The sequence below is a fragment of the Taudactylus pleione genome, unplaced genomic scaffold, assembly GCF_031769625.1.
Source record: "Taudactylus pleione unplaced genomic scaffold, aTauple2 ptg000080l, whole genome shotgun sequence".
NCBI classification, from domain to species: domain Eukaryota; kingdom Metazoa; phylum Chordata; class Amphibia; order Anura; family Myobatrachidae; genus Taudactylus; species Taudactylus pleione.
In genome coordinates, this window is record NW_028284482.1 from 4,392,982 (window position 1) to 4,419,906 (window position 26,925).

Genomic DNA, 26,925 nt, shown 5'->3' on the forward strand with positions numbered 1-26,925 from the left:
GGCCAAAAGGTTGCATCCAGCTAGCTGGCTTACTAAGCTAAGTGACACAGTGGGCGACACTAACATGTGGCAGTTCAGCTTCTAATTTCCAACACGGATACAGTGTGTTATACAGTGTGGGTTGGATACACCAATAGTGCACTTACTGTTACAGCAGTGTCGGCAGAGCGAGGTTGCTGATGGTGTCCTCAGTACATGGAATTGCAGTGCTGTGGTGCTGGCAGTGTCCTCAGTGAAGGGTACTGGTGATGTCGGCAGTGTGGAGGTGCCAAAAGTGTCTTTAGTGCAGGTTTGCTGGCTGTGTCGGCAGTGCGGGGGTGCAGCGGTGTCTTAGTGCAGGTTTGCTGGCTGTGTCAGCAGTGTGGGTGCCAGCGGTGTCCTCATTGCAGGTTTACTGACAGTGTCGGCAGTACGGGGGTGTTCTCAATGCAGGGTGCCGGCGGTGTCGGCAGAGCAGGGGTGCCAGTGGTGTCCTCAGTGCAGGTTTGCTGACTGTGTCGGCAGTGCAGGGGTGCTGGTGGTGTCCTCAGTGTGGGAGTGTCGGCAGTGTGGGGGTCGCTGACTGTGTCCTCACTACGTTGGGCAGCAGTGCAGGGGTGTCGGCAGCGGTGGTGTCAGCAGTGGGGGATGCTGCCAGTGGGGGTGCCTGCGGTGTCAGGCGGTGGGGGATGGCGGGTGCCGCCATCTTTTTATCCTTTGTGCTGTTTTCAATGGGCTTAAAGCTGATTGGCTGAGAGCCGTGACAGACAGCTCTCTCAGCCAATCAGCGTTAAGCCCGCTCAAAACAGAACCTTGCGACTCGACAGAGGGGTCACGAGGATTTACCTTGGGTCAGGGATCCGGAGCAGGCAGGGAGATCTGAGCTGCGCTCAGATCGCCCCGGATCCCCGAAATTCGGGTGGGTTCGGATCTCTGAGATCCGAACCCGCTCATCTCTAATTTTGATGTTGCTATCTTGTATTGTATTTGTTTTTTTAATGTCTGAAATTTTTCACTAACATAACACAATAGCTAATAAAATATTTTTGTTGTGCTGCAATTAAATAAGAGTACCCTCGTAGATATGCCTTGATCAAAACTTTAATGTTTGCTATAGACTACCATAAATTCTAGTAGTTTTGCTTCCACAATTCTTTTCTGTTCACACCATACTTACCAATTTTCTGGCTTCCTCGTCAGAACAGGGAGACGTGGCATGGCCGTAGGTGGGCGGTGTGGTGGGTGTACTTCCCCGCACTGTGTCTGACAAATTTGGAGCAGCCAGCATAACCAATACTCTATCTTCCAATAATCCAGTCAGATGTGATCTGAAGAACTGAGTTTATTATTCGATAGAGGAACTTGCGTAGATGTACACAGATCGATACGTATAAACAAATGTGCACATGTGTGATGTGATGAGTGATGATAAGTAATGATAAGTGATGGTAAAACTGTAAACAAAACAAACAAAGAAAAACAATTACTATATGTACATGGGAATGCAAGGCAAACATAAACATACCATGTGATATGCAAACAACATGAAACATACAGTATGCAAAGTACAGGCTGCAATGTCACATAGTACAGCATGCATAACATAACTGGCTAAGCAGATCTACAATATGATGGCAAGGTTGAAGCTTAGAACTCGCCATTGGATGCTGTACCAGGTTGAGCATATGTAATTATGACTGTCTGGGACCATGTGAAAAGGAAAATGGCTGCTTACAGCTCCTTTGGCCCAGAATGCATTGCTAGACTGCTATGGAATGTTAGGAAGGACAAAATAGATCAGACTTAAACTGCTGCTGTCCTAACCACTAGGTGGGGCTGTTAATGTGAATTAGTGTAACATAACAAACCCTATGCTGAAGGCATGACACTCCCCATCTGGTATCGTTGATACCACAAATTTAAACTCTATGTAGGTAACAATAAGAACAGTTCGGACACTGGTCTGAGAAACAACGAGGTCTCTCACTGCTTAAAGATCTTGACCTCGACCTTATGAACTTTTCCGTCCTTGCTCGGGAACGTCTTGGTGACAACACTCAAAGGCCACTTGTTACGTTGTGACTGGCAATCTCTGACAAGCACAATGTCACCAGGTTTTAGGTTGGGTTTGGCAACTTGCCACTTGGTCCTTGGCTGCAGGGTAGAGATATATTGTCTTTTCCACCTGTTCCAAAAGGTGTTTGCTAGGCTTTGAACTTGCCTCCACTGCCGTTTGAATAAGTCTTTGTTGGTGAACTCTCCAGAAGGAGCATAGATAGTCCCGGTCTTCTGAGTAAAAAGAGTAGCAGGAATAAGTAGAAGTGGATCTTCTGGGTCATTAGAAACTGAAGTCAAAGGTCTAGCATTGACGATAGCTGAGACTTCAGCCATGAAAGTTGTTAAACTCTCGTGAGTAAGTCTTGCAGTACCTACTTGTAGGAATATGGAATCAAGGATTCTGCGTATTATGCCAATCATCCTTTCCCATGTACCTCCCATATGAGAAGAATGAGGCGGGTTGAAAGTCCATGTACAACTTTGCTCACTGAGGTATCTCTCTACACCTTTAGTGTTGATGTTTGAGCGAATTTGTAGTTCTTTGGTTACGTAAATATATTGGCAGTGATGCCAACCTATACATTCAGTCACTCTTAGAAATTTGGCACGTTTAAATGAACGGGCTATATGAGTTAGGCAGGTAATTGCTCTAAGAAGTGATTTCCAAGTAGAGAATCTTTGGAATCTGTGTGGCTCAAGATGACAATGTGAAATCATGGTATGGATCGTTGTCACAGCTAGCACTGCAGCACAAAGTTCTAGCCTGGGTATGTTATGCTCTGGAAGTGGTGCTAACTTCGCTTTGCCCATGACAAACCCAATATGACACTGGCCTCTAATATCCACAGTTTTAAGATATGCAACAGCGGCAATTGCTTGGAATGAAGCATCAGACAATACATATAGTCTCTGGTTTTGTACTTCTGTAGAAGGCACAGGAGCATATGAACGTGTAATATAAAGGTTGGTTAAGGTGGACAGAGAACTTTTCCACTCCTCCCACAAATCTCTTTTCTGAGGAGACAGTGGCGCGTCTCAGTCAGATGACTCGCAGGTTAGGTCTCTGAGCAAGGCTTTACCTTGGATAGTGACATTAGCAGCAAATCCTAAGGGGTCATACAAGCTGTTTATAACAGACAAGACACCTCTGCGGGTGTAGGGTCTTTCCCCACTGTTCACTTGGAAAAGGAGTCAGATTTTAAGTCCCATAAGAGTCCAAGGCTGGTGGAGAATCAGTTCCTAAATCTAAATCCCTTAAGTCACTGGTATGATCTCGAGAAGGGAAGGCTTCCATCACTCTTTTGCTGTTGGAAGCTATTTTGTGAAGCCTGAGATTAGAGCAGGCAAGCATTTCCTGAGCTCTCTTGAGGAGGCTGATTGCTGTCTCATCCGTTGGCATAGATTTTAAACAGTCATCTACATAGAAATCTTTTTCCACAAGTTGTCTAACATCAGAACCATACTCTAGCCCACCCTCTTGAGCTGAACATCTGAGTCTGTAGATGGCAACTGCAGGGGAAGGGCTGTTACCAAAGATGTGTACCCTCATGCGGTACTCTGCAATATCTTTAGAGGGGTCATGGTCTCTGAACCAAAGGAATCTTAGGAAATTCCTGTCACTTTCCCTCACGAGGAAGCAATGAAACATTTGTTGAATGTCAGCTGTGAAGGCAATAGAGTCCTTACGGAAACATATGAGTACTCCGAGGAGTTTGTTGTTAAGGTGTGATCCTGTCAGGATAACATTATTTAAGGAGATGCCTTCGAACCTGGCACTGGAATCAAACACGACTCTGATCTGACCTGGTTTCTTTGGGTGGTATACTCCAAACATTGGTAAGTACCAGCATTCATCTGTGTCTTTATGAATGGGAGCTATCTCAGCATGACTGTTCTCAAATATTTTGTCCATGAAAGAGAAGAAGTGATCTTTAATTTCTGGATTGCCCGTCGCTAGACATATTTCTGGATTGCCCGTCGCTTGCATAGCGGCCTCTTGGCCGCTATGCAAGCGGCCAAGAGGCCGCTCCAAAAAAAAAAAAAAAAAGCCTGGCACTGATTCAGAGCGAGCGGCTCTGAATCAGGCCCTTAAACTGCTGCTGTCCTGACCACTAGGTGGGGCTGCTAATGTGCCCACCAAAGGGGGCGTGCTGTCACTCACCATCGACAGCACGCCCCCTTTGCAGCGAGACCCATAGCGACGGCTTGCCCGTCACTATCCGGGTTTTGCGCATGCGCACGACGGAGCCGGGTCCGTCGTGCGCATGTGAACTGGCCCAACATCGACCCGTTTGCGAGCTCTCAGCGCTCGCGAGCGGGTCTGAATTAGGCCCATAGATTGTAAGCTCCACTGGGGCAGGGACAGATGTGAATGGTAAGAGATTCTCTGTAAAGAGCTGCGGAATATGTATGCGCTATATAAATAACTTGTCACCGTGACCACCGTTTTATTCTCTGTAAAGAGCTGCAGAATATGTGTGCGCTATATAAATAACTTGTCACCATGATTGTCACCGTGACCCCGCCCCTGCTACACAATGCTGCAATTACTAGCACTATGAAGTGGGGGGCAGGGCCACGGTGATGAGATTCAGTGCGAATCACATTATCTGTCCCCTTACCGAGTGAAGTGGGCAACTGTAGGTGGGTGGCGGCCAGATATTGGAGACTTGCCCTCTCTTCCGTGCGGCCAGGAGTGCCACCCATTTTTCTAAAGCCTCCCGGCCATTCCTGGAGAGTAGGCAAGTATGTTTAAGACGCAATGTGCAACACATTCGCAGTTTGCTACAAATCGCTTAATCCAATTGCGTGCTTGTCAGAATCAAGCCCTTTGTTTATAACAGGACAGACAGGCTATCAGAGTATCACAAACTCCCTGATTGCACCTTACCCCCAGCATGAAGCTGTTATATAAAAGAAAAAAGAAAAATATAGACATATTCTTTCAAATGGGATCTTTGGTATAATTTCCCTGCATTGGTTATAAGTTACAATGATCCCTATGGTTACATGCATTTTCTGAAGAGTATCAGTGTGTCTTCATAAACAAGTAGATCTTACTAAGGGGTCTATTCATAAAGCAGTGAAAGTCCTGTTTAGCTGAAAACAGGGTTTTTAACTGCGTTCGGCGATTCGTAGAGGGGGTTACTGTGGAGAAGGGTATTCCTTTCCAGCGGCACCCCTGCTATTGTATGGTGAGTGCAATTCATAAAGGAACGGAAAGCTCAGCTTTCCGTTCTTCTCCTGCGGTACAGATTCGCCATCTTAGGATAGCGTAGTCTGTACCACAAGCCAAACAGAGCAGGAAAGCTGCATACTTCCCTGCTGTCTGCCCGGCGCTAGCCCTGTCCCCTTTTACTTGCATCCTTTGCAGCAGGTCTAATCTGACCTGCTGCTCTGAGACGCCGGGGGATGCGCAGTGAGAAGCAGGCATATGGGGCACCTGATATGTCTGTCTTCTCACTGCGTCCAGGGATTGCGGAGGGGCCAGACAGTGCCCAAAGACGCCGGACAGGTAAGTCTACATGAACGGCTACAGAACATCACTATATTTAGCATCAATGTGATGCGATATTGTCACAAATCTGTCTAGTTTGCACCTTTTGCCTGTAGACTTAAGGACCCCCCCATACATCAGAGATCGATTGCAGCAATCGTGCAATTTGCAATCGATTGTGTATAAAAATCTTTACCTTTTTCAATCGATTGTGGGATCTCTGCAATCAGCAATCGATTGAAAAAGGGAAAGATTTTTATACACAATCGATTGCAAATTGCACGATTGCTGCAATCAATCTCTGATGTATGGGGCCTTTACCCTTTCCAACTGTCTCCCTGGACTTGTATGTGCTCTGATCATGCTGCAGCACTTCTCCCTGCATTCCTTCCACAGTGATTATTTCACCTGGGTCCTTTCCTGTCTGTGAACACTGCTAGTCCTGATTGGAATCACAGGTGTAGTTCTGACTCAGTGCTGCAGAGATGAATACTCCCTCTGTATATTGTGCCTTCCACCACTCAGAATGCTACTGCCAGACCACCTGTCCATATCCACCAATTGCAGCCAGACCCAGGATATATATATATATATATATATATATATATCCTCCCCTGAACATCTCGTTACTTCTGTGGTGTATGGTTCGTGCTGTTTCTGTATACAAATGTATCCCTGACTCCTGCTGACAGCAACCCTTGGTGCATCCTGAAAACCTGCTACAGCAATACCAGACGCCCTGTTACAGCAATACATGGCCTGTGCTCTGCTGCTAGCCCTACTCCTGGTTGGTCACTGGCACCCTGTAAACCTGCATCGTGTCACCCTGCCTTGCTTCCTGCTGTGGATCAACTCCTGCTCCTTTTACCTACTACTCCCTCCCTGAACCTAAAGTTCCCAGACCTACCCATTCCTTCCTGAACCTGTTATTCCCAATTACCCAATCCAGCCTGCACCGGAGTTCCAGCCTTTGTTACAGCATTTCCTGATTACCCTGTTTAGCCCTCGTCTCAGTATTACCTGATTTCCCGTCAGCCATTGTCACATTATTCCAGTCCAGAGTCAAGTTCCAAGTTCTTCAGTTCAATCCACGTTATTCCAGTCCAGAGTCAAGTTCCAAGTTCTTCAGTTCAATCCACGTTATTCCAGTCCAGAGTCAAAGCCAAGTTCTTCAGTTCAATCCACATTATTCCAGTCCAGAGTTAAAGCCAAGTTCTTCAGTTCAATCCATGTTACTCCAGTCCGGAGTCAAAGCCCAAGTTTTCCAGTTCAACTCAGCAAGTCTTCCTGCCAGTTCCGGTCCGGTTCCTCTCAAGTTTCTACTGGTTCTAAGTTCCTGTCATTTATCACCAAAGGCGGTACTCACTGCCACATAAGTCTTGCAATAGAGATATTCAACTCATCTGTGGTTCCAGTCATGCCGGTCTCCGTTGAATCCCGCTCATCACCTGAGACAGGTAACTCACAAACACATCATGACAGATATATAGTGATGTTTATTGTGAGCCACTTCATGTTCTTTATGAAGGACCCCTAACTGCTTTTGGCTAATTTACATTTGAATGTAAATCAATTTTATGGCTCGCCTCTCAGATGTAGCAGTACATGTCCACTTTACCGCACGCTCATAGGTGCTGTGTTCACAATCTACCTGAAATGCAAAAGTAGGCAAGTATGACTTATTGGCTACCAGGCTGCAATAAAGGCTGTATAAAGGTATACTTTATATTAGGGGTGTGCACCGGCCACTTTTCGTGTTTTGTGTTTTGTGTTTTGGTTTTGGATCTGGATCTTTCTTCGTGTTTTGGATCTGGATTGGTTTTGCCAAAACCACCCTTGCGTGTTTTGGGTTCTGGGTTTTGTGTTTTGGATCTGTATTTTTTTGAAAAAAAGCATAAAAACAGCTAAAATCACAGAATTTGTAGGTTTTTCTGCTCCTATGCTATTATTAACCTCAATAACCTTAATTTCCAGTCTATTCTGAATACCTCACACCTCACAATAGTGTTTTTATGTCCAAAAGGTTGCACCGAGGTAGCTGGATGACTATGCTAAGCGACACAAGTGGGCGGCACAAACACGTGACCCATCTAGGCGTGAAACTGCAGTGGCAGACAGGATGGCATTGAAAAACTAGGCCCCAAACTGTACATAATGCAAAGAAAAAAAAGAGGTGCAAGATGGAATTGTCCTTGGGCCCTCCCACCCACCCTTATGTTGTATAAACAGGACATGCACACTTTAACAAACCAATCATTTCAGCGCCAGGGTCTGCCACACAACTGTGGCTGAAATGATTGGTTCGTTTGGGCCCCCACAAAACAAGCTGGCAATTAATGTGTCCCTGCACAAACTGGCTCTACGGAGGCAAGATGTCATCCTCATCCTCCTCATCCACCGATTCCTCACCCTCTTCAGTGTGTACATCCTCATCCTCACAGAGTATTAATTCGTCCCTGCTGGAACCACAGGTCCCTCTGTACATTCTGGAGGATGGTCTCCCTGGAAGAGTTGATAATTCATTTTATGAACATCATCTTCTCCACATTTTGTGGAAGCAACCTCCTACGCCTTTCGCTGATAAGGTTCCCGGCTGCACTAAACACTCTTTCGGAGTACACACTGGAGGGGGGGCAACTCAGGTAAAATAGAGCCAGTTTGTACAGGGACCTCCAAATTGCTTCTTTTTCCTGCCAGTACAGGTACGGACTGTCTGACATGCCTACTTGGATGCTGTCACCGATGTAATCCTTTAACAGACAGACGCACGCTTGTCGCTGCTGCTTTGAGGATGCAAGTGCGGCTACAGCCCACACAATTCACAAAGACAGAAAAAAGAAGAAGAATATTTTAATTGTTTGTGTAGAACACTTTGAGGTGTCACCACCCTTTAACAGACAGACGCACGCTTGTCGCTGCTGCTTTAAGGATGCAGGTGCGGCTACAGCCCACACAATTCACATAGACAGAAAAAAGAAGAATATTTTTATTGTTTGTGGAGCACACTTTGAGGGTGTCACCACCCTTTAACAGACAGACGCACGCTTGTCGCTGCTGCTTTAAGGATGCAGGTGCGGCTACATCGCACACAAGTCACAAAGACCAAAAAAAAAAGAACAATATTTTAATTGTTTGTGTAGCACACTTTGAGGGTGTCACCACCCTTTAACAGACAGACGCACGCTTGTCGCTGCTGCTTTAAGGATGCAGGTGCGGCTACAGCCCACACAATTCACAAAGACAGAAAAAAAGAACAATATTTTAATTGTTTGTGTAGCACACTTTGAGGGTGTCACCACCCTTTAACAGACAGACGCACGCTTGTCGCTGCTGCTTTGAGGCTGCAGGTGGAATCTAGACGGGATTTGGAACCGAGGACACACTACCTCCATCAATTGTCTAAATCCCACTGCACTAATGTCGGATACCGGACGCACGTCTAACACCAACATAGCAGTCAAGGCCTCAGTTATACGTTTTGCTTCAGGATGACTGCTGTCGTACTTCATCCTCATCGCTAGGGACTGTTGGAGGGTCAATTGTTTAGTAAAAGTAGTGATGTTCCTACTTCCTCTCTGGGATGATGAACAACTCCCAGCAGCAGCAACAGCACTAGGAGGAAGTGGTTCTTGATCTTTCCCTATTTTATTTTTATCGGAGAAAGTTTGGTCCTCCATTTATGTTATATTGATATATATACGTGCGGCTAAAGCGCACACAAACACAGAAAATATTATTTTATTTTTGCTGGAGAGTAGTGCACTTTGTGGGTTACACCACCCTTTAAGAAATGAGCCAGCCGGCTCTTTACTTATGGGACACAGGCGCACGCTTGGCGCTGCTCCTTTGTTGATGCACGTGCAGCCACAGTGCACACAATTCACAAACACAGAAAATAATTTTTTTTTTGGTTTGGACTGGAGTGTACTTTCGGGGGTTACAGCACCCTTAACGGTCAAGCCAGCCGGCCCTTTACTTATGACACAGGCGCACGCTTGGCACTACTTTGTTGATGCACGTGCGGCTACTGCGCACACAATTCACAAACACAGAAAATAATTTTTTTTTTTGGTTTGGACTGGAGTGTACTTTCGGGGGTTACAGCACCCTTAACGGTCAAGCCAGCCGGCCCTTTACTTATGACACAGGCGCACGCTTGGCACTACTTTGTTGATGCACGTGCGGCTACTGCGCACACAATTCACAAACACAGAAAATAATTTTTTTTTTGGTTTGGACTGGAGTGTACTTTCGGGGGTTACAGCACCCTTAACGGTCAAGCCAGCCGGCCCTTTACTTATGACACAGGCGCACGCTTGGCACTACTTTGTTGATGCACGTGCGGCTACTGCGCACACAATTCACAAACACAGAAAATATATTATTTTTTTAGCACTTGGGGGGAGCACCCCTGATGGACAGAGCACCCCCTGGACAACACTGCAGCACTCCTTTAGGACTGGGACACTGCACAGGACTTTGGAGTGGACACAGCCCCTATGGAGAACTGACTGCACAACACAGTCCAGCCAGCCCCTATGGACTTTGAAGTAGTGGACACAGCCCCTATTAACAACAGCAGCACAGCACAACACAGCCAGCCCCTATGGACTTTGAAGTAGTGGACAACAGCAGCACTACACTACACTACACTACACAGCCCTAACTCCCACCCTCCCTCTTCACTGTCCACAGCCGAGTGAGAAAATGGCGCCGACGTGGGTACCTTATATAGGATCCAAAACCCGCGAGACTCGGAAGGCGGGATGATGACGTTTTGCCTCGATTTCAGATCCGAGTCAGGCGGGAAAAGTCGAGCCTGATTCGGATCGGACTCGGATCGGGGGGGCTCGGGGGGGTTCGGATTTCAGAAATCCGAACCCGCTCACCCCTACTTTATATAGCCTTTAATGGCCTGTGGTGTTGTGTGAGGCTATTTCAATGTAAGTGAGGTATACTTTATATAGCATTTATATAGCCTGTGGTGTTGTGTAAGGTTATTGCAATGTAACTGAGGGCCTGATTCAGCTTCAGACGGAAGCAGCTTAGCAATTCTATCAGTGCTGATATCAGTGGTGGGCTGGGCCGGGGGGCAGGGTGCCATGTGCCCCCCGGGCCGTAGCGTCATGCGGGCCGTGGGCCGGTGCAGTCTGTGTCACTGTGACACAGACTGCACTGCGTGTGTAGCGCAGACCGGACGGAGTCCGGTCAGCGCTACACAGCACAAACACACAGCCGCCGGAGCCGGCAGCTGTGTGTTTGCTGTAATCAGCAGCCGCTGAGAGTCTGTCAGACTCTCATCGGCTGCTGCTGCTCCCACTGCGGGAGCCATCTTCCGGCTCCCGCAGTGGGTAATGGGAGAGCCGTTGTCATGACGACGTCTCTCCCATAATGCAAAGCGGCCAGAGGAGCCGGTGGAAGCGTCGGGACCAGGAGCGGGAGTTTCAGGTAAGTGTTTTTTTTTTTTTTTTATAAAGTCTCTCTCTACTGGGGTCACTACCAGGGGGGGGATTACTATGGGGGCACTACCAGGGGGGGGATTTCTATGGTGGCACTACCAGGGGGGGATTACTACTGGGGGCACTACCAGGGGGGTGATTACTACTGGGGGCAGTACAAGGGGGGGGACTACTACTACTGGGGGAACTACAAAGGGGGACTACTACTACTGGGGGCACTACCAGGGGGGGGATTTCTATGGGGGCACTACCAGGGGGGGATTACTACTGGGGGCACTACCAGGGGGGTGTATTACTACTGGGGGCACTACAAGGGGGGGACTACTACTACTGGGGGCACTACAAGGGGGGGCTACTACTGGGGGCACTACAAGGGGAGGGGACTACTACTAGGGGCACTACATAGGGGGAGGGCACTACCACTGGGGGCACAGCGAGGGACCACTGCTGGGGGCTCTATATAAAGGGCAATACTGGGGGTACTGCATAGGGGGGAGACTACAACTGGGGCCACTATTTAAGGGACATTGCATAAGGGTTACCACTATTGGGGGCACTGTATAAGGGGCTTACTACTGGGGGCACAAGGGGCACTGAACAGGGGGGACCACTACTGGGGGCACAAGGGGCACTGCATAGGGGGGAGGGGGACTACTACTAGGAGCACTACATAGGGGGAGGGGACTACCACTGGAGGCACTGCGAGGGACCACTGCTGGGGGCTCTATATAAAGGGCAATACTGGGGGTACTGCATAGGGGGGAGACTACAACTGGGGCCACTATATAAGGGACATTGCATAAGGGTTACCACTATTGGGGGCACTGTATAAGGGACTTACTACTGGGGGCACAAGGGGCACTGCATAGGGGGGGATCACTACTGGGGGCACTACTGGAGGCCTGCATAAGGGTGTTCTCTCCTGTGGCACACGGGGGCACTGCATATGGGCACTATGACAGGGGGCTGCCCCTAATCTTTATTTTTACCTTACATTAATCCCATATGGACCCGCCTCCTCCCTGAAACATTGAGGGGGGGGGCGCCGTAGCACGCATGTTCTTCGGGCACCCTGGCTACACGCTACTCCTCTGCCAGGGCCGCCTGAATGCATTTGTCCCCCAGGCTAAAAGTTGCCAGCCAGCCCCTGGCTGATATGGTAATGCAGAAGGAGGCATCACATCGGATACTTTGCGGGACATCGGCCGGCTAAGGTGACCCATGGGGTCATAGAGTTAGAATAAGTGTAAAGAAGCTGCGCTAGTTTATTGCACATAAAAGGATGTACTGTAGTTACGGGTTGCTGCTATTGGAATAAGAAGTGGGGGTGCACTAACCAAACCCCAATAATCATATACAGAAAAGACAGTAATTCCTAGCGCATACCTTACAGTATAAGTATATATCCAAGTCTCAGTAATCTAATATGAAATTTATTGGTGATAAAATTGACTAAAAGGAATCTTTGGATTTAATAACGATTAGGTAGGTTCACAAAGATATAAAATTTATACACTTTGCTAAAAAATATCTAAAAAAATATGTAAATACGTGTATCAATTCGTTAAAAACTGTATCTGAAGTGCAAACACCTAATAACTGTATACAAAACATATGAAATTACCACATGACAACATATATCACATTAACATAAAAAATGCCACATTGGTACAACATACAGTATAACATATTTAATCCAGAAACGTATGGATAACTGGTGGTGATACGCTGACTACATTTTACTCACCCCAGTAAAGGTGTCTTTATGATTTGCTCCCAATGGTAGTATTTAGAGGAAAGGGACATTGGGCCTCATTCAGAGGCGGTCGGAGGATGCAAGCGGTCGCTCAGAAACTGGGCAGCCGCTTGCATCCTGACCGCCCGCCTCTGTTGTCAGAGACCATCGCGACCATCGGGGCTTACGACGAGACCCTAGGGTAGGGTCTCCCTTGTCGTAAGCCCCGGAGAGCTTCTGGCTCTGTCTGAGCCGGAAGCTCTCCACTGACATCACTAGTGATGTCAGTGGGGCCGCCCCCAAACGGTAGGCGTTCCCATGGGAATGCCTCCGTTTGGGCTGCCACCCCCCGGCCCGCCTTCCAAACGGGGCGAGCTGTCAATCAACATCGACAGCTCGCCCCCTTTGGATCGAGACCCGCTACGACGGCGCTGTCAGTCGTAGCGGTCTCACGCATGCGCACGACGACGCTGGCGCTGTCGTGCGAATGCTCTGTGGGGGGCCATCGACCCGGTCCGAGCGCATCGGCGCTAACGACCGGGTCTGATTGACCCCCCTTGTGTGGTCAGGTGCTCAATATCATGCCTCTGAACGCTGGTCAGCCTTAGTTCCCATGATTTCCAGGTTCCGTCTGGCTACTGATGTAGAAGTGCTGCGGTCACGTAGGTGTATTCAGTAAGCCGGGTGTGCGTGTTCTGCTATGGTGGTATGTGGAAGGGTCTGCCGGCAGACTTACCCGTGTCTCCATCTCCTGTGCATAACAGTTTATGGCGGTAGATGCGGGATCGATATGTTCCACTTGCTTCAACGTTTCACCTGATAACAGGCTTCGTCAGGAATGTAGAGTTGATTGATCCTTCCCTCCTGTACCATCCAAATAAAGCGGTCAGCGGCTATGAGTCCTTGCAGAGTAATTTTCATCCTTATGGTGCTAGTGTGGGGTTTTATCCACCCTGACTTGTATTAGGGAGAGTTATGCTCGCCTAGCTGTTTATTGGGGTGGTGCATAGTCCTGCATTGATGGTTATATAAAATGGTATTGAACGAAACACAATTATGTTACAAAAGACTACATATAAGACTGATCTCAGCAAAACATGAATATGTAAATGTATGCAAAAAAGGGGGGTTTATTAAGAGAATAGGGGGTTTATAAAAGAATGTAGGAACATTACATACATGGATGATGGTAATGATGAAAGAATCAAGTAGTAGAAATGGTACTAATAATACATGGGAATAGTGAGAGTTAAGAGTGTAAAAAAAGTATGAGGAACCTATAACTCTTACTCGTGTATTTGGCTTGTGTATTGAGCCTAAAATGACCATGTGATATTCCATATATAAGTATTTTGTGTATGGGGTCATGCAGCTGGCCACCACAGTTGAGATGAAGAAGCCAGGAAATCTCCGTCAGCCGACAGAGATCCTGGCTTCTTCCCACTCCCCCAACGGCAGCAACACGCCTCCGTTTTGGGAAACAGAGGGCATCGCCGCACCCTCCTCACCCACAAATGGCAGCAGACTGTCAATCACTGACAGTCTGCTGCCAGAGTGGGATCGCATACTCGTTCTGCACATGTGCAAAATGGGTCATGCGCCTGTGCAATTTCCTGAACATTGGGAATCTGCAGTCAAGAGTGCACTAGTGTGCACTGCTGAATCAGGCTCTGAGATTGTGTATCTGGGTGTATGGACACATTCATGGGGTCAGTTTCATTCATCTCTGTGCTGTATACTTTTTTTTTACAATTACAGAACAATGCATGTAGCATGTAAATAAACATAAATACATTTTTGCTTTTATTGCACTTTAATGCAAAGATTAGCAGTGTAAGTTGCTTACCATACCATTTCTAATGAGTTACTGTACTTGTGCCATATGCAATGCACACAACATCAGTTGGCCCTAATGGCATTTACTCATTCTCTATCTCACTCTTATTCATAGATATTAATTACATAGCATGCTGCTTCACAGAAGACAATTTGCAGCACACTTTGCCTCTTACTGCTGCAGTATGTACCCAACTAACTTGTTACTGACAATGGGCCTGATTCACTATGGAACGCCATTCTGCTAATATGCATGACGCCATTCTGCTTATACGCACGCACAGGGCCGGCCCGAGCCCAATTTTTTAGGTAAGCGAATATTTTTTTCTGCGCCCTCAGGGGTACTGTTGCGCGTGCCGAAGGCTCGTGGCCGAAAAAGATATGGGGGCATGGTCTTGTGGGAAAAGCCATAGACATACATATAGCCTAACTGGTGAAATGGCCGTAGGCTCTCTGTAACCGATTATTAATGTCATGTAACTAAATTCAATGTTAATATGTTGCTAAATGGATATAAACCCCAGCCATTGATGCCTAAGTTAAAATGATATATGCGCTATACATAGTGCTGAAACTAATTGCTATTGCCTACAATTATTAAAAGCTATGCTAAATATATGAGACCTATTCTCCAGCTACTGATGTATAAAATTATACAAGTGCTATATGCAGTGCTGGGAATGATTGCAATTGCCTAAAGGTTCAGCTGCATTATTGTATACATGAATACCCAGAGCTGCAAAGATTAACATTTTGACCTATAAAACCCTTTTTATGGTATGTGATTCACACACATGATATAATGGGAACTACTAATATATATTACATGTAATGGAGGACCATTAAATACTAGGCGTGTTGGCCAACTATTTACTAACATAATATACCTTTTGTGTGAGATTAAACCTTATAGAGACTCAGAACTATAACATATATTTGTATATACTGCATAGCTAAGAAAAATTTACAATTAGCATTGCATGGCAATACATAAGGAAAAGAAATCTAAGTATAGGAAGAGAAGACACTATCAGTTTGGAATTCTGACTATACACATTATCAGTCACTGCATTGTTTCATACAATTTGCTACTTCCTTTTAAGGAGCTGATGAAGGCATTTAGCCTCAGGTAATAATTAATTGCAGCATAAATAACAGAATAAACTATAATGAGTAATGAACCACTGTGTAACTAAGCACTCATCGTATTGAAAGAATGACAAATTGATAACGGTTTAGTTTTGCATATTTTTGCATATTTTATTATACACGATAATTTTCATTTCCTTTGCACAATTCTATCTTTTTATATTTCACCATATTAACAAATTTAACACAGTGAGATATTTTAATGCATACCTATTAAAAATCTAAACTTTTAAATTACCAATGTTGGTCCCAGTGCACCCGTTAAAACTACTTACTTTTCTTCTTTGCAAATGTGATTTCTATAATGTTTAAGTAGTAGGTAGCACCTCAGCAAGCTTTATATTAAATCTGTAGATACAGACAAACTGAGTAACAGCTAATTGGAGAGAGGACATACGAAACTGTAAACTATAAACTACAAAATAGCTGGCTGGTGCGGGTTTGGTGCTCTATTTGTAACTAATATTTACACAAATGCCTTGTATTGTTCTCCCCCCACTCTGTATTATATTATCATCTCCCTCCTCCATGCATTGTATTGTCCACCCCATGTCTCAAATTGTTTACTAAACCAACATGACTTGTATTGTACCCCCCCATGGAGTTTATTGTTCTATCCCCCTCTGTTTTATATTGTCATCTACGCATACATGCCTACTCTCCCGGAAGTCGTGGGAGGCTCCCGACTTTTGGGTAACCCCCAGCATCCCTGGAAGAGTAGGCATTTCTCATGCATTCTGCCCACTTCCTAGTGAAGTGGGCAGAATGGGGAGAATTTCCACGGTGATCGCGGGTCCCGGTGTAGAGCCAGAACTTAATGATGCAATTCTTCATGAATCACGTCATTTAGCCCCACCCCTATTGATATTTGTGACATTGCAACAATACTGCAAAGGGGGTGGGGCTTAATGGCATGAAGCATTAGGCCCCGCCCCAGCTGCAACCCATCTGCTTCTCCTCCCCGGGCTTCTTCCAGGGATGTGAAAAAAAAAAGTAGGCAAGTATGAATCTACCCTCCTCTATGCCTTGAATTGTGTCCCCAATGCCATGTATTGTTCTTGCCCCCTGCTGTCTTACATTGTACTTCCCCATGTCTCATATTGCCCTCTGTCCCCTTCATGCCTTGCACCTAATGGCTTTTCTTCTCCCTCACTCCTTATAATTTACAACTGCCGCCAGTCCTCTCATTCTGCTCTGTCTCTCCCAGGGACCAGCAGCCACGGGCCACTGTGTAGCGCTTCCTTTGATTTGCTAGACAGCACAGCTGTCCACCAGAACTAGTGAGTAACTCACTGTCCATTACTGCTGTGGTGCCCTCCTCGGTCTGGCGCCCTACACGGCTGCGTACCCGGTGTATTGTTCAGGCCAGCCCTGCGTGCGCACCGAAGTTGCTAATATCAGCGGTGCTATTTAAATGTGTGCATTCACATAGCGAATGCAGCCAGACATAAGGACGCCCACTTCCCCTCCCTCACATCCGTATACTAGGGCAATATAGCAAAACCATCGGTAACATCAGACCCACAGGCACACTTGCACAAGCCCTGACCTTACTCAAAATTGCTAATATCCACTCACGCTATCAGTGATTTCACTGCTTATGGCCACGCAGTGGCTAATTTATGCACGCCCCTGCTACGGCGTTGAAATGCACTGGCATGCCCACGTTCGCATGACCACCCCATCACCACCCACAAATGGCACTTCCTGCAATCACTCTACTCTGGGTCTGCGTAGCCTCTGCAATCGCAATTCTGTTTGCAATTGCTAGTTTGCTTATGCATGCGCAGAATGCAACAACGACCAATTGCGTCCATCATCGTTCCTTGCTGAATCAGATCCTCGGTATGGATCGCAACTGCGAATGCAATAGCGATTACGCATGCAGTTTCATTTAATTTATGCATACCCATGCAACGGCGTTGAAACGCATTGGCATACCTGCATTTCACCCCCTCCGTCACAACCCTCAAATGGTACTTCCTGTCCAACCCTCCCCTTCCACTCCAAAAATATTATACAGTCAATTACCAGTACAGGGAAACTAAGCAGAGCACCGCGACTAAGCCCAGATTCCCTTGTGGGGGACCCTAGTGAAAACCACCGGCGTGTTAGACTCCACACCTCTGTCTTGGGTCTCAGCCAATTTCCCTAATATTGTTTAGTCTCATCCAACCTCATGCTCTACTCCATGAGCCGCAACTAGATAAAGCCATCAATTTTTCTCATTCGTACTCTTAAACCCATTCCAACCAGTAACACCAGTCCAGTTCCACAAACAAAGACTAATGTGAAATTTACTATTTATCATCTCAGCCTCCAGTGCCATTCTCTGTAACCATTACCTGCATTCCATCTGCCTCTGTGTATTTGTCATCTGTCAGTGCTGCAGCTTCCACATTGCATACAGACCTGCTCCAACCACTTCACTCAGCTAACGAGTATACCGTTACCTGCTTTCCATCTGCTGCTGTGTATCATCACCTGTCAGTGCGGCAGCTTCCACGCTGCATACCAACCTGCTTCTCCTCAGTGCAGAGGCGGCGAGTGCAGCCGTGGTTTTCATTCTAACTACTGCTAGTACATCATACCGCTGGGGCAGTGCATACAAGCTACCTATACTGTATTCAGGTTATTTGGTTATACTATTGGAACGCCTGCCGTCTGGGGCCGGCCCCACTGACATCACAAGTGATGTCAGTGGGAGTGCTTTTGACTCTGATAGAGCCGAAAGCACTCCAGGGCTTGCGGCAACGAGACCCTACCACAAGGGTCTCGTTGCAAGCCCGATGGTCACGATGGTCTTGACCATCGCGACCAGCTTTTTGGCCGCTTGCTATAGCTGTGGGTCTGCAATCACACGCACCCGCTCACTGTGAAAATATGCAAATGAATGCGATGGCAATGCAATCGCAGCACTATACCAAGATGCCCATCAGCTTATAAAGCCGCCCACTTCCCATTACATACATCCGCAAGTCAGTGAAAACATCAGTAACATTGAGGAACATCAGACCCATACGCAGAGTTGTGGATGAGCATGACATACCTCACAACCTGAGAAGCTTCCTGTCACCATGTAGTGCTCTGGCTGCTTATGCTGTCCCTGGGGCTTAATTATGCTCGACCCTGTGATGGCGTTCAAATGCACAGGCACGCCTGCATTCCTTCGACCATCCACCCTCTCCACCCGCAAACGGTGCTTCCAGTTATTCATTTCTGTGTGCCGCTGCGTATCCACTGCATTTGCATACCCCAACGCAGTGGCCTGCTTGTGCACACGCACTGCGATTCATACACATGCGTAGATTGCAAACATCGCCCGGTTGCGTGCATCTGCAGCCTTGCGATCCAACCTGAATCAGGGCCAGTGTACCTAAAGCAGTAAAGGCAGGGACACTGTCATTCATTTATAAAATGCCATTAGGTACTCAGCGTATACAAATTCAGAACACACCCAGAAAGGCAGGTGATCGCATGGCAAGGCATAAGCACACCCACTATGTCTCGGCATGAGTTTACTTTGTGTATGTAGATGCCCACCAGCCTGTCTTTAGACGCCCACTTGCGCACGTCATCTCCAGGAAGCACTGCGAGCACCTCAGTGTAAAAACCAGCCAGGTGACGTGTACAATGCACTACCTGTTAATTATGCACGCCTCTGAAACGGCGTTGAGATGCTCAGGCACGCCTGCATTTGCACCTCCACTCCCCCATTTCTAGAGGCCTGCCCCTGTTACCACCCACAAACGGCTTCTCCTGTCACTCACTCTGCTGGGCTGTCTATGTTACTTATATGGTAATAGATAAGGAGGGGTGATATCTCTCAGAATATTATGGGAGATAATTTACAAGGAGAGGTGATGGGATCTCTCATAGTATTATAAGAGAGAAAATCTACATTCCCCCATAATAATAACAATTTAATTTTTTTTAATATTTATATCACTAATCTTACTATAATTGTTAAATCTAGGATTTTAGGGATCTGAACACCTATCACATGTATATATATTTTTCTTTCATGGAGGTTATACTGTACTTACCATATTATTTTCACTTTTTGTAATTATTATACAGTTTTACACTTATATTTTATTTATCATTTGATTCACGTTGATAATATTTTATTAGTCACTTATTACCCCTCCTTCTTATATTATTTTTTCACTTTTTAGGCTTATTCACATTTTTGTCAAATTCTTTAACCCTATGAGATGATCTTGTTTTTATATCGATATATCACTTATTCACGTGGATTTTTTGTTACCAATTATTATATTATATACAATATTTTGTTATTCTATATATTCTCTTTTGTTGTTGCCATTGGTTAATTGGGTAGTGACTCTATATTAAATCAACAATTATATTATTCACTTGGCAAATTATATACAATAAAGAACTTGAGGGCGCTAATCAACAAAGAAAACCATAAATTAGAATAAAATTAACAGTCCATAGCTTTATATGAAATGATGCTTGTTCCAATTTAGGAAGAATCTGAGCAGTACAAGAAAATTATTAAATAGACTTTTTCTTCATAAGATGTGGAGGAACTGTTACGATGGGAGGAAATGTCCTGAAATATACCCTCACACAAGAATGTCACCCAAGACAAAAGGTCAATAGGCCTAATTAGAAACTGATACAAGAATTTATCTTTTGCTTTTATTTAAAATGATTTAGAAACATTGTGTCAGATAACCAACACCTTAGTTAGGTAGATGTACACCACCAATCACCCCAAAGGCTGTGAGCTCATAGGCGGAAACCTGACGTGGGACAGAAGGGTACGACACCGTTAACCCTACGCGTTTCGTTCCTTGGGTGGGACTTCCTCAGGGGTACATTCTTCAACAAATAAAATAATATCAATGATTACAAGGGTGACAAATATACATAATATAAAAGTACATTTGTAAATGAACATAAAAATATCCATATACACATTATACTTATTTACAATATGCCATATGGCACAACAGACCCACCAAATACTTATGAATAAATAAGGGGTCTTTTCAAATAGTGTATAAAAGTTCTGCCAAAACCATATTTATTTAGAATATAATAATATATATAGATTTTGCACCTTTAAGAAAAACAGACTTTTCGCTTTTCCCTGCTGAATAATCCTTTTAGGACCTGATGTCTTTAAACTGTATGCAAGCAATGGGTGTTGCCTCAAAAGAGACTTCCAATTAAAGCCTAATGATGAAAACACAACATATATACACAGATGATACTGAGCTGTTTATATAAATATACACCCACCAATAAGGCGCATTATATATTGCCTCTATTCAGAAATTCATTTAAGTTGCATAGAAATGACAAATATAACTGATCTATTTATTAGTAATGATATAAATATCTGAATCATCCCACAGGGAATGACTATTAAAGTATTAAGGAATCTATATTTGAACCTCTATATACCCCTGCCTATACCTTCTAATATCCTACCTATAAACCTCTAAGGATGACGCTATTTTGCGTACGCATGCATACAGTAAATAAAGACTCCAGACTTGGAACCTGTGGTTCCAAAGCACAAAGTATTATTCAAGTAAAAGTACAGTCAGTTACATGCTATTGATCCACACACAATTCTGCACAAAGGAATTATACAGACCCAAGTACAGTATACATACGCATCGCTTCCGGATCAGATGTTAGGCATCAGCAAGAAACCCCATGTCAATCAGCATTCAGCATGAAGACTAAGAACCCAGTGTTGGAGCACACATATATACCCCCCTGAAATAGACAACACAATAGAGGTTTGTTGCTGATGCCATTGGTCCTCAAGGGGGAAGCATCTATTACAGAGTGTTTAACAGGCTGATTCAAATAGACTTTAACCCAGCCTCCAACAACTGGGGGTCTCTGCCCTCCCGCCCCATGCAACATCCTAACAGTTGTTCATATAATATACATTTTGTTGCTTGAAGTCTCTGCAGTCCATAAGTTGAGAATGCATGATGCGATCTCCACACCGATAATACCGGAATTCTGTTGAAAGAGTACGCATCAGTACAAAACCAAACACGGCTTACTTAGCATGTATAAAACCTTAGTTACCAAATAATCTTTATTTCACAGCATTTATACTAACTGAGCAAACTTAAATCGTATACCTTAAAGCTTATTAAACCTTTTATGTGAATATGTAATGTGTAAGTATGCGGGGTGTGATGTAAAGACGCTAGTTAACTTGAGGCAGATGCGTGCACATGAAGCTAATAAAACAGTGTTTTCATACAAGGTCTTATGCATTCGCTAATATGCGATTAGTTACCAGCGCAATTGTGAGTATTAATGTGTGTATGAGAAATGGTGCACTTAAATCTCACTTACTAAGTGAACACCTAGCAGTGTGGAATGCTGAGCCTTATAGTTCCACACTCTCTCAGCAGCCCCCACCTTTCCCAGGCTCAAAAGAAAAGTCCTTTGTTCTCCCAGACTCTTGTGTGAATGCAAATGTGTTACCCCCAGCTGTGAAGCTGAGGCCATTCTGTCTGGGTGTGGGACTAAAACCTGTTTAGGATTCAGACAAATTCAATTGTGTAGATCAATGCCTGGGTTATATTACAATTGCCACAACTATACTTGTCTGCATACAGGGATTCTCAATTTGTATGTAAAACACTCATTGTCTATTCTATTTACTTTTTCTCAGGAGGCTGTTCTTCCAGTTGCCCTTGGGAGATTATCAAAAACATTGCCATCTGTACTTAGCTTGTGAGTTGTAACTTAAAATGGCGCTGGTCGCAAAATGGCGTCTTGTAGATTCTTGTTTCTAAAATGGAGTCTAGCTGCCATTTGCAAGATGGCGTTGTGCATGCTTCAATTTTAAACTGATCTTGTCTCAGCCAATTATCCAGCTTCGACAGTATGACTACTCAAGTGATCAAGTTCCATAAGGCACATTGGGCCTTATTCAGACCCGATCGCAAGCGCCGAGCGCTCGCAACCGGGTCGATGTTTGCCCACTGGGCATGTGCACGTCAGGACCAGCTCCAACGTGCGCATGCGCGAGACCCGGCTAGCGACGGGCTCTCCATCGCTACGGTGATTGACAGCTCGCCCTGTTTGGGAGGCGGGAAGGGGAGGTGGCCCGGCCAAACAGAGGCATTCCCGACGGAACGCATGCCATTTGGGGGCGGCCCCACTGACATCAGCAATGATGTCAGTGGGGAGCTTCCTCCTCGATCAGACCACGAAGCTCCATGGGGCTTGCGCTTGCCGAGACCCAACCTTAGGGTCTCGTCACAAGCCTCGATGGTTGCGATGGTCGAGACCATCGCGACCATCACCCTGGTCGGTCGCTAAGCTGTGGTTGGTAACCCACAGCTTAGCTAGCGACCAGGAGGCCGCACTAAAAAATGAAGCGGCCGCCCTCATTCAGAGAGAGATAGCTTCTTGCGACCGCCTCTAAATGAGGGCCATTGTCCATATAAGTACAATACAGAAAAAACAGTCAATTTGATATTAATGAATAACCTTCATGTACATACATATAATATAAATAAGTGCAATAACTGGAATTGACCCTCTTGTACATACAAAAAACAAATAAGTGCAATTGTTGGAATTAGCATAAAAAGTCCATACCTTGCTGTTAAGCATAAACGTGACCCACAGACAGTCACTGCTTTCTAATGGAGGTAATGAATGCTGGCTGCTGCTAGCCCCTATTTAAGCCCAAATACTGGTGACATCACTTCCTCCAATTAATGAACTACACTAACACATGCCTCATCTATATGGACAATGCCTCAAATGCGTACAGCATTTACCTACAACAGTTGTCCGGTTCTACGTGCTCCCAGGTCACTGGGGGCACATCTACCTATAACTGCCCGCAGATTAGAGAGTGCCAGCCAGAGCGCGAAGTCGCGCTTCGAGTTTGCGCTCCACACAGGCTGGTCACATGTCCCGGCTTGCGTTCCACCACTGCCGGTTACGTGTTCCCGTCCTGTGTCTCTTACAATATACATTGCAGGGTATTAGACATTACCCGGGCAACGCATCCGAGACATATCCTAGTGTACAAATAATGAAACTTAATTAATCACTCTCCTTGGTTCACACATACTTAATTCACTATTGGAACATACAATAAACATTCTAACATTTCATGACATGCTTATTAAAATATTTGGAACATATAAACTATGCAGACCTGTAATCTACAGTATATTAAAGCAGATTCATTAGAAAATTCCTAACCCCTAAACAAGTACCTTTTATTGTGGGAAAGGAAATACTTACTTTAATATACAACTTGCTAAATCTAACTTGTAACAGATTAGAGTGCTCCTTGTGCAAAATAAATAAAGTGTACACAATACTCTAATACTACGAACCCTTAGATTAAATATAACTAATACCTACATAGTGTAACAAGAAATTCCTATACTAATTCCAGCTTTACAGAGACCACCACATAGAGATTGAATGGAACCTGAATAACCCTAGGAATACATTTATAGAAATGAAACAATATCTATACCTTCATTTAAACCCTTAGGGAACAGGGTATCAAGGGTAAAATCCAGTAAGATTCTCTTTAGAAAGGAGTAATTCCCTACTACCCCCTTTAGGGTTTTCTTTTATATGCTCTAGAATGGTAAACGAGAGATCTTTGACCTCTGAGCCGTGGAATTCTGCAAAATGACGAGGCAAACTGCGTTTTTATGTTTTTTGTTTTCTTTTATGTTACGTAAGTGTTATTGGATTTGGATTTTAATGACTCTTTGTTTTGCCTATGTATGCCAAGCCACAACTGCAAGTGATTCTATAAACAACAAAATCCGTATTGCATGTGACTATTTCTCTAATAGTATGTTTGTCTTTATTTTGATGCCAACTAAAGGTTTGTTTCTCCATATGCTTGCAGCAAATGCATCGATTGTACGGAAAACAACCAGTTCTTTTAGTCAAAAAATCTTTACTAGAATGCAGATTAACTTCTTTTGTTGTTCTTAGTTTACTGGGAGCTACAAGACTTTTCAAATTTCTTGATCTCCTAAAGACTAGATTTGGTTTATCAGGCAGGACCCAAAACAGAATCTTTCAAGAGAATGCCCCAGAGTTTTTCTAACACTTTTTTTTAATGGAATGATTTTCTCTATTAAATTGGGTGATGAAAGGTCTGCTTTCCCATTTTTTTTTCTCATCGCGAGGTCCCTTTTTTTCCAAAATAAGGTCATCTCTAACTCGAGTTGAAGCCCTAAATTGGGCTTCCTCAATCAAAGAAGCTTTATACCCTCTCTCCATGAACCGATGTTTTAACAAGTATATAGAGAGAGATCACGTGGATCCGTTTCTCGGCGCTCACTGTTAGTAATAGGAGCACTTGATGTGAGTGCTGCAGATCCCTATGTTTAGATACCCCAATCTAAACTAGCGTGATAAATGACCAAATGAACATAAATGTGAACACAATTTATGTTATAGTAGGGATCGCGCTCTCTTTGTGAATGTAGTTGGTTGGACCCCACTTGCAGAGACACTATGAGTGAAATAATGCAGACTAGATCTATTGTCAAGGGGGATGTACAAAGTGATTTATTGATGTCACTCAGTTAAGTGAGGACTGGGGATTAGAGTACAAGCGTGTTGCAGTTGATGCTCTGCGTGGCTATAGAGGTAAACATAAACAAATAGTGGGGGAAGAGGGGGGGAGATGGACAGGCACTGGAATGGAATGACCGTGCAGGGGACAGTCCAGTGACAAGGCTGAGTGTGTATGGGGAGGGCGTCCCGCACCCCACTGCACTGAACAGCTGATTTGGTTATGGGCTGTCAGTAACAAGAGTCAGAGTTAAAGTTATATCAGGTCTAAATAGCAGTCTTTGTGAGGCCTCACCTTATCTTCTATTCTTGGTCCAGGTCCAGGTATCTTCTTCTGGCAGTCTTCATCCACTCCTGCTGTTGTCGTTGGTATGACCGTGTTCCAGCGTGCGCCTTCAGTGCGGCTGCTGGCTTGATCTCCACAGTGTGTCAGGTGCTGAAACCCGTCCGGACCCGAGATCTCGCGGGCTAGAGGGGAAAAGCAGGCTCCAGACCACTGTGCGCTCGACTCTACTGGGAGGAGACTAGGGCAGGCGGAGGGACGTGTGAATAGATGCGTGTGATGAAAAGCTCCTACGCATGTCGGCTAACCTTTAGCCTTCCTCAGGGAGTGATGAATGGCACCATCTTGGAGATGGAAATATATAGAGTCCTGTAGGTGGGAAGTCTGTATTACGTCACTGGGCTGTTGGGGGTTGTCATGGTTACGATCGAACCGCACTGCCATCCAAAGTTAGAATGACATGTGATGGGGATATGTATTGCCTGAAAATAGTTACCGGTGCAACAAGAGGATGTGAATGAACCTGCATGGTTCATTCACATCCTCTTGTTGCCCCGGTAATAATTATAAAAATGGCCATAGTGATAGACTAGCTGGTCTATCACTATGGCCATTGTTATAATTAATAATAATAATACCATTTGGCCATCATTACCTATGTTCATCATTCTTTACTTATTTATTTCTTATATATATATATATATATATATATTCATATATATATATATATATATATATATATATATATATATATATATATATATATATAAAATTTTATTTTTATTTTAATTTCATTTATTTTATTTTCATACACTGAACACCACTTCATACTAAGCAGTATTGATTATTCCACACCAGCTCCTCTTACTGTATTTATACATACAAATGTCTTTCTTATTTTTATTCCCAGTCACGTTCCCTCAACAAGTATGGATTGCATCCACTCTACCATTCCTTTTTAAACCCCAGCTTACCCATGTTTTTATTCTCATTCCATTAACTTAAGGGCAATCACCCTTATTCCTCAAACTTTACAAAATGTCCACTGCTTTATATCATGCTTATGAACCATGCAGGTTCATTCACATCCTCTTGTTGCCCCGGTAACTATATTCAGGCAATTTATCCCCATCACATGTCATTCTAACTTTGGATGGCAGTGCGGTTCGATCGTAACCATGACAACCCCCAACAGCCCAGTGACGTAATACAGACTTCCCGCCTACAGGACTCTATATATTCCCATCTCCAAGATGGTGCCATTCATCACTCCCTGAGGAAGGCTAAAGGTTAGCCGACACGCGTAGGAGCTTTTCATCACACGCATCTATTCACACGTCCCTCC